The sequence below is a fragment of the Odocoileus virginianus genome, chromosome 25 (genome assembly GCF_023699985.2).
Source record: "Odocoileus virginianus isolate 20LAN1187 ecotype Illinois chromosome 25, Ovbor_1.2, whole genome shotgun sequence".
Classification (NCBI taxonomy): Eukaryota; Metazoa; Chordata; class Mammalia; order Artiodactyla; family Cervidae; genus Odocoileus; species Odocoileus virginianus.
In genome coordinates, this window is record NC_069698.1 from 48,093,221 (window position 1) to 48,102,935 (window position 9,715).

General features: G+C 38.2%; 1 long non-coding RNA gene across 1 annotated transcript; it reads left to right on the top strand.

Annotated features, from left to right (window-relative positions):
• LOC110151183 (uncharacterized) lies at positions 1-8,937 on the top strand. Its single transcript, XR_002317976.2, has 2 exons — positions 1-172; positions 8,487-8,937. It is a non-coding gene; the product is annotated as an uncharacterized lncRNA (long non-coding RNA).
• The last annotated feature ends 778 nt before the right edge of the window (positions 8,938-9,715 follow it).

Sequence of the window (9,715 nt, forward strand, 5' to 3'; positions counted from 1 at the left end):
TCTTGGCTCTGGGATCCGGTAATAAGGGAGTCTGCCACTTTCAAATTACCTGCTGGAATCCGGCTCAAGACAATTATAGATGAAAAATCTTCCTGGTCTTCAGCCACCTACCAAAAATTGATGTTGGTTTTACACTTCCTAAAGTTGGAGCAATGATTTTCATGACTTAGGGGTAAGTAAATTAAAAGTTAATCCTATTAGGCTTGTTCTTGTACTGTGTGTGTGTGTGTGTGAGTTGCTCAGTCATATCCAACTCTTTGCGACCCCATGGACCATAGCCCTCTAGGCTTCTCTGTCCACGGGATTCTCCAGGCAAGAATACTGGAGTGGGTTGCCATGCCCTTCTCCAGGGTATCTTCCCAACCCAGGGATCAGTCCCCAGTCTCTCAAATTGCAGGTAGCTTCTTTACCATCTGAGCCACCAGGTCCTCCCCAGAGGGAGGATAGTCCTTTACTAGAGGATAGTAAAGCTGAAAAACTAAATTCTGAATTGTATAGAGCAATGGTGAGATAATTATGCTGTAGTTTAATTTTCCTACAAACATCTTAGGAGGAGACTCTGGGGAAAGACATTATTCATAGCTTGTAGAGTTACAGTGTTTGACACCAACTAATAATTCCATTTAGCTGCACTGTACTTATTTTCACCTTTAAATTATAACCACACTGGGAATGAGTAAATTTTTTCCTGTTATCGTTTGGTGGATTTCCATATTAAAAAGGCTCCTGGGCACTCTTGGCACTGAAAATATCATAATAATAATTAAAATGATTAACATTCACCCTCTTCCAATTAAGACAGTGCCTTAACTGCACTGATCCAGTGATGAATGTCAATGTCTTGGCTAAAATAGACAGACTGGGACTACAAGTTAGCAACAAGTAATGAATGAAAGCAAATTTTTTCAACAACCACTAAAATAAGATGTTGTTGGCCACTAAAATAAATTTTTTTTAACTTTTAAATCAAGGAAAGGCATCCAGTAGATTCAAGAAGATCAGGAAACTTCTCCTGGAAAAATACTAAAATTCCAGTTTCTCAAAAGTCTTGGCAGATTTCCACTATAGGAAACCCCATTGTCCAGGTAATTTTCATAATTTAGATTAAGCAAGCAAAAGCATGTATTATCTCAGTTTTTGTGAAGATTGCATATCAAAACTGACTCTATTATGTAACTAGCTGGGTGACCTTGAGCATTAACCTCCCTCTGTCTCTTTCCTTGTCTGTAAATGAAAATGATTAACAGGACCATCTGGGCTTCCCTTGTGGCTCAGCTGGTAAAGAATCGCCTGCAGTGCAGGAGACCTGGGTTCAGTCCCAGGGTTGGGAAGATCCCCTGGAGAAGGCAAAGGCTACCCGTTCCAGTATTCTGGCCCGGAGAATTCCATGAACTGTATAGTCCATGGGGTCACAAAGAGTCGGACAGGACTGAGCGACTTTCACTTCACTTCAATAAAGCCATCTAGAGTCTGGTGAGGGGATGTTTACATGGTCCCTAAATAATTGTTCTCCACTCACCTTTCTTTTTTATTCAGATTAAATCAAGCCTCTGTAGGGGTCTAATTTTCCCTAAATAAAACTTTCAAGCTTTTAAAAATTATAGTAGATTCTTAGTCACATGTAACTTATATATACTTACATGTATATAGCATGCAATTAATGAAATATAATGCCCAAATGACTTAGAATACTTAATAGTTACAGTTTCACACTTTTAGATCATGAATGGGACTCAGGTTTCCAACACAAATCCTCAAATTCCATAGCAGCTGTAATTTAAGTGCATTAGATCTACTGATAAGCTTCGTAGCTATGAAGAACGTAGAACAAGAACAAGAATATTTGTCTCACTGGGTTGTTGCTATCACCATGATGACAGGGGTAAAGATAGTCCTTCTAAACTTTAGAACATAAAGTTCTAAAAGAGGATTCCTTACATGGTAAAAATTAGTACTTCCCTTGGGGGTTTTCAAACCTGTCCACAGTCATTCTTTTCACAATAGAGAATAAACAAACGTCCCTAGGAAATATTGGTAGAGACCATTTGGAAGTAATCTAAAGCAGCTGATAGCCCAACACAAAATTTATTTGACGATTCGTGTTTGGTCTTACTAGAGTGGCAGAACCATCATTATCCTAACAGCCAGGATCTGATTCTTCTTGAAGAACCGTCTTGTTGGGGAACTGCTTTGATAAGTTCTTGGGGTTGGAAGATGACACTTTCAGAGCACCCTTGTTAGCAGAAGCCAAGGAAACAGACAGCTAAACTTCTCTGCCACCTGCATAAGAGGAATCGCTGGGGAGTGGAAGGGGGACATGGAAAGAAAAAGAAGGAGACCACAGAGAACCCAGGTAGGAGAGAAAGAAATTAGCCAACCCCATATGGCAAGGCTGAGGCATCTCACTGAACAAGACCACAGAACTTCCTCCAAAGACGGTCATGTGAAGGAAACTTCAGGGAGTATCTGTTTTCCACTTTGCACTTGTCCAGATTGTTTGTTTACAAAGACCTCTGCTCACTTCCTCCCGCTTTTATGCATCAGGACTTCATAGATGTGTGTGATGCATGGGGAGTGAGTGTGTGAAGAAGAGTGTGTGTGTGTGTGTGTGTGTGTGTGTGTGTGTGTGTGTGTTGGAAAGGACCTGATTTTTGCAGATGGTGACCTCAGTGTTGACAAAATCAGCCCACACTGGATAATTCCCAAAACAATTCCTGGAAATGGGGTCCCAGAGTCAGGTGTGACCTGAGAATATAGGCCTTAGAATACATCAAGATCTTGTTGTAAATATCTCTGGACTTTCACAAGGTCAGAATGAAGTGCTCATAACTTGATATCAAGCAGCTTTTGAATTTCTAATGTTTTGATTACTGAAGAAGCTTGTTCATTTATTGATAATGTTCATTAATTTTTGGTGAATTGTCTGTCTGCATCTCTGCCTAATTTTTAAGGCACTTTTTAAAATATTTATAACAACTCTTTTCATATTAAGCATATGAGCTCCGTGACAGAACTTTGCAATTTTTTTCCCTTCTTTGGCTCTCATATTTCACTAGGATCACTGTATTATTGATAAACATTTATGAACTATTTTTATAGCTTTTAGCTTTGTTATTATGTTTAAATAGGCCTTCCGCACTCCAAAGGGTTTATCCGTATTTTTCACTAGTTTTGTAATAAATTTTTCATTTTTAACTCTAGAATTTTTCTGGAATTTAACTTGCTATAAGTTTATGTAAAATGTTGAGACTATATTTATAAATGAGGTTAGGTTTTCAGCTCTCTGTTTTGCATCTTCATAATCAAATGTGGGTAATACTAGTTTGAAAAGTAATGTCAGCTCTTTGTGTACCGTATCACAGTTTATGGATCACAACACTGATCTTCATTTTTAACCTGTCCTTAACAAAGTAGGAGAGCTGACCAGCTCAATATTCTGCTCCAAAGCATTTTCAGAAAATAATATTTGACAAACATTTTCAATGTTTTGCTCAACTATTTGTTCATATGCTCAGATTCTTTTCTTCTTGAACCCCATTTCATGATTTATATTCCCTCATATTCAGTCATTTTTTGAGATTTTAAAATCACTTAGGTCAAAAAAATAAAATAAAATAAAATCATTTAGGGTAGAGTTATAAGCAATATTTGCTTATAATTTTAAATTTCTAATTATTGTTAGTTCCTTTTTATCTGGACATCAATTATTTTATTTTTGTATTTTCTAACTTAATTATAATAATTTTTGCTCTCTGTGTAATTTTTCCTTTCTCATTTAAAGTTATATACTTTGTTATTCTTTACCTAATTACTAGTTTTTATTTTTATCCTTTGTTATAGAAAAATAGTTCAATAGATATCAAATAAATAGCCTAGTTTATTATATTATTCAGATGTGTCTTTGGCATTTATTTATTTCCTACTTTACCTGTTAAACACTAAGAAAGACATATTAACATCTTCTGCTTCTATTATATTTTTGGACTGCTCTTGAGTTTCTAAGAATTTGTTTATATAATTTAGTGATTTTTTAGTTTGGGGCATAAAAACTTCTACACTTTTTAAAAATGTTATGGAACTTCTTTGTCCTGTTTAACAGTGTCACACTGTCCAAAGTTCAGAAATAACAGAAGTAAAACCACTGAATCACCAAAACAGTAATTAGAAAAATTTTGTTGTGCACATACCAAAAAGTTTGCAAACCAATGGCACGCAGGCCATACATAGAGTGAGGCTCAGGTGGGGTACACTGTTATAAAGCAGCTTACAGAGTAAGTTCATAGTCTTCACTGTGATTGGTTATATTATTTGAATTTTCCCCAGTAATAGGGATCTGGTTAGTGGTTACCTCATACAAACCTTGGAAAACAGTTCAAGTGTTGCTTATGATTTTCAGAGCACAAGCAAGAAATGACCTATGTCAAGTCAATCTTGCAAAGTCAGCTAAATTAGGCTTTTTTTTTTTTTTGTATGACCAAACTGGTTGGGTGTGCTCAGGGAATTTTCAAGGCTGGTCTCCACTTGTTTTTTATTTTTAACAATGGTGAATTCTACTCCTACAGATTTACTGTAACTCCAGTTGTTTTGTTTGCTTTTTTGGTTATATAGATTTTCCTACCTTCTTACTCTTTCTGCATTGTTTCATTTTATGTGTATCCATGACAAGAGGTTCTCCCTCAGATATTATTTGACCCAGTCTAGTATTTACCTTTCAGTTAAAGATAACATATTCACAGCTATTCCATAAATGTGTATTTACTTCTATCATCCCATTTTAGAGCTCCTATGTCAAGCTTCCTTGCTGTTTTCTTTTTACCACTGTATTGAGGTATAAATTCTATTTTAATTTGTGTTTTCAACCATCCATCTTGTTTTCAATGCTGTATGTCATCCTCTTTTAAAATATTTAAAGATATGTCTCTCATAAAAGCCAAGAACTGCAAATAACCTGAAGTTCACCCACAGTGGAAGACATTAGTTAATGTCTGAATAGACAATGAAATCCTATTAGTAATAAAAGTCAACAAACTAAGCTATCTCAATAGCATAGATGAAACAAATTGTTGACGCAGCACATAAAATAATGCATATATTCTATTCATAGAAAGTTCAAAAACAGGCAAAAGCAAACTGTATTGGAGAAGGAAATGGTAATCCACTCCAGCATTCTTGCCTGCAAAATTCCATGGACAGAGGAGCCTGGAGGACTAAAGTCCCTGGGGTCGCAAAGAGTCAGACTTGACTGAACAACTGAGCACAAATTGCTCTCCTAAGGCAACGAAAGTTAGGATGAGGGGACGTTGGTGGGGAGGGATGGAATTACAGCAGAGAGGAGCTGAGAACGCTTCTGGGGAGATGGGAGAAGGCACTTTCTTATTCGAGTGGCGGCTACACTGGTGTCACGTCGTGATTGCCTGCCACACCTTACACGTCTGTTCTGTGCAGGATTCTGTGTCCCTTTTGGGTGGGCTTCCCTGGTAGCTCAGATGGTAAAGCATCTGCCTGCAGTGCAAGAGACCCGAGTTTGATTTCTGGGTCAGGAAGATCCGCTGGAAAAGGAACTGGCAACCCACTCCAGTATTCTTGCTGGGAAAATCCCATGGACGGAGGAGCCTGGCGGGCTACAGTAAATGAGGTCTCAAAGAGTCAGACATGACTGAGCGACTAGCACTTTAGAACACTGTATAAAATGTTACAATGAAGAAAAATAATCTCACACATAACCTTAATGTTTTAAAAAACTATGTCAGAAAATACAGATCCATTTAGTATCTTCCATGTAACTTAAAAACACTTCTGTTTTTACTTGTACCCCACCCTCAACTCTTACTTTCTGTTTTTGTTAGTATTGATATGACTTTTTGTTTTTTTTAATTTTTATCACCCTTCAAAAACTATTTAAGACCTATTCAATTGACTTTACACTATAATCACAATAATAGTCTAGATTCCATTCTATTTCAGATTTTTTCAATGTTTATCATTAGTCACTTTCTATAAAATAGTCCCATTCTAAACATGAGTTTTCTTTTTCTTTTTTCTATATTTTTAAAAATTTCTCATGGCTTGAAATGAGTACATTATTGGTGGTATACTTTTTTTCAGCCAATTAAAATCTGAAAATTGCACAATTATATTCTTCTGTAAATGAAAACTCAATTAAGTAAAAAACTCTAAGGACAGATATATTTCTTCCTCAAAATTCTGAGTCTTGACTCATTTCTTCTCGAATTCAATGTTTCAGAAGAAAACTCTGAGTGCAAGGTCATTCAAAACACTAGGATCCTTTCATTACATCTCCAGGGCGCATGGACCATGTCATCTTCTTTCTCATCAGTTTCATCCCTTTATTCTCCTCATCTAAATTCTGGAAAAGCTTCCCACTTATCTTCCACATTATGATCCCTTGTATCATAGAAAAAGCTTTTCCATTTTAATCTTTCTAACACAAATTTTAGTCCTTCGCATGCAGATTTTAAATGGGTTATTACACTTTGATTCTCTTTCTTCTTTTCCGACCTCATCCAACTCATGTTGAATTTTTATGCTCTGTGTCTCCTAGCTAGTTTCCTTTCTAAACTCTGTCTTTTGTTTTATTATCTCATGCTCTTCTTCATATTTTCTAGAATTTTATTGAAAGCATAAAGAGCCTATTTGTTGTTCTCTTTCCCAAGGAAACTGTTTGCCTTAGAAATAAAGCTTCTTTGCCACCCTCTTCCTTTCAGAACTCAGAACATTTGCCTTGGTACCACACTGAGCTGTCCTGATGTGGTGCCTCCATACTGAATGAGGATAGCTTATGCTCTTTGGTTCCCCCTCACTGATTTTTACATTTCTCTTCCAATGGGCTTTGTGGACTTTAAGCAGCAAGGTTACTTTCTATAAATTACATGTGTAGCTGGCTGTTTCAGAGGCTGAGGGAACGAAGGGGGAACTCTTTCTGGTGGTCTACTCTGCTGAAGATCAACTTTGGGTCTTTTCTCTTTGGTTCATCCATAACATCAGGTGCGTGGAGGATCTTACCCAGTCTGCCTTCCCAAGCTGCTGCTTACCACATCAAATAGAAAACGCCATGTGTCTGGAAGAAACCTCACCTCACAGTCAGCTTTCTTCTTGACGTGAACCTTGTACACACTCTAGAGTCTCCTAACACAGTGCTTTCCTTGCTATGGGTCCACATTGGATCCCTGTCCATGAACAAAGGTCAAGAGGACATCCTGGCCTTTCTCCAAGGTCCACCATGGCATGCAGGGCTCAGTCTCCAGATGAATCACCTGTGGGGCATTTCTGAAAGTATCCATCTGCCCTGTATCCTCCTTGCTTTGCTTCATTTTGGAAAAATCTGAATTAAATATAAAAGAAATCATTCAATGTTTCCAACTTTTTTAGGGGCTCCTTTCCATAATTTGCAATGGGGATGTCTGCTTCCTGATCTATTTTTTGCAATTATTGCTAAAGAGAGTTGAGATGGAAGTGGTGTGTTATACAAATGATCACAGCCATTCTTACCTGAAGGTCATAATACAATTTTTTTATTAATTTATTTATTTGTTTGTTTTTGGCTGCACTGGGTCTTTGTTGCTGCCCCGGCTTTCTCTAGCAGTGATGAGCGGAAGCTATTCTCTAGTTGCGATGTGCGGTTCTCATTGCTCTCATTGCCGTGGCTTCTCTCGTTGCAGAGCACAGGCTCTAGGACATGGAGCCTCAGTAGCTGTGGCAGAAAGGCTTAACTGCCCTGCATCATGTGGGATCTTCCCAGATCAGGGATCAAGCCCATGTCCCCTGCATGGGCAGACAGATTCTCAACCACTGGACCACCAGGGAAGTCCTAAATATTTTTAACTAATGAGCCAGAAATTCCAAAATTTCCCAGGTGGGTCATCCTTGAGGAAAGAAAAGCAGTGAGAGAGAGGTAAAGTGAGCAGCCTTAGGGATCACAGTCTTGGTGAGTCTCCAACCTTCCATTGTTTGTGTGAACTATCTCCTTCAGTCTGCTTTTAGTTCAGTTTTCAGGTGAGTCCCCTCAAAGTTTCAAGCTGCAAAATGGCCCAGCTGCAGCAAGGAGCAGGGATGCTTCCCAGAATCTTGTGAAATAACATGATTTGTGACCAGAATTACCCAGACAATATTTCTCAGGGTTATTTTTCACTCTTCCTGTCTCCCTGATAACGTTAACTCAGACAAGTGCGTGGAGCTTTGCAGTGCTAACCTAGAAAAAATGAGAAAGCAGTATCATTATCAAATAAGAACCCACTTACAGAAATATGGTTGCACTGGGTTCCATATTACACTGTGAAAGCATCAGGATGAAGTTATATATCATTCTTAAAGTCAGAAATCTCAAAATGTATGTGATTTGAGCACCCCCCTATAATTCACTGAACAGGATGAAATAATTATTTAACAACTAGAAAAACATGATATGTATATTTCAAATGCTTCCTAGGGTGAGAAATAATTCCTGGTGGTTTTCTCTTCCCATTAAGTGAGGAAATATCTGATCAGTTGATGAAGAATCGAGCATGTGGAAGACAAAGGAGGAACAACCACTCTCAGCTTCTACCTGCCCCTGGGCTGATGAAGGAGGCTGTATCAGAGTGAAGGGATGTACTCTTACCCAGCTACAGATTGTGATGAATCCCTTATCACCTGACTTTACACCCACTGTCCCCCAAACGCTGGATTCGGCTGTAATTGAGAAGAGGGCAAGACAAACTCCTCTGCCTTATAGTCCTGTATTCTCAAGTAATCAAATTTTAAAATGTGTCAAAGATTCCTACTCACCAGTTCTGATCACCAAATGAGCAAAATGAGTGGGAAGTGCTTCATTGCCAATTTAGCCAAAAATAAGATGCTAAACACTACCACCTTCTATGCATTATCTATAATAAGTGTATGTAACAAACCCAGACCAGTAATAAATAAGGCTTCATTTTGCTTCGGAGTCTGTGTTATTGCTTTAGGTCAGGTTCGGCCACGCAGTTTGGGCCTCAGCTGGGCATAATCTCAAATTTGGGAGAAGCTGGTCATTGGCCGATCTCGTATGGCCTCAGCTGGGATGTCTGGAACAATTCAGCTCTGCTCTAAATGTCTCATTCTACAGCAAGTCAGCCAGGCATCTTTTTAGGGCAATCATGGAGGAGCAAGAGAAAAAGCAAAAATATATAAGCACTTGACCTCTGCTTTGGGGGCATCACACTTGTTAAAATGCCCCTGTTCAAGGCAAGTCACAAGCTGAGCCCAGAGTCATGGGGTAGAATAGAACAAACACCCAACCCGGAGCAATGCCAAGGGAGCGGTTACAGAGAGGGATGTGGAATGGAGAACAGCAATTAACGCAGGCAAGTTACTGGACTCCTCCAGCCAGTTTGTCTACTGTTTGAATCAAGCGATCCTGAGTCAACCGGTTACTTTATAACATGCCTAACCCTTCATTTAGCGCCCTCAAATCTAGAACTACTCACTCAAATAAGAGTATCTACTCAACTAACCTCAAAACAGTTGAAATTGAGTCACTGAATAATTGTGATTACTATAATCACATTAATTGTGATCATAAATAGATGAAATTTAATTACTAATGTGTAAACAAAATTGGCTCATATCCAGGTAACTCATGAAACTATGGTAAGTCCATCTTTCTCCTAATGTTCAATACAATGCAATATTTTTCACAATGCAAGATTATTCTCTAACAAAACAGCACATCCTGGAG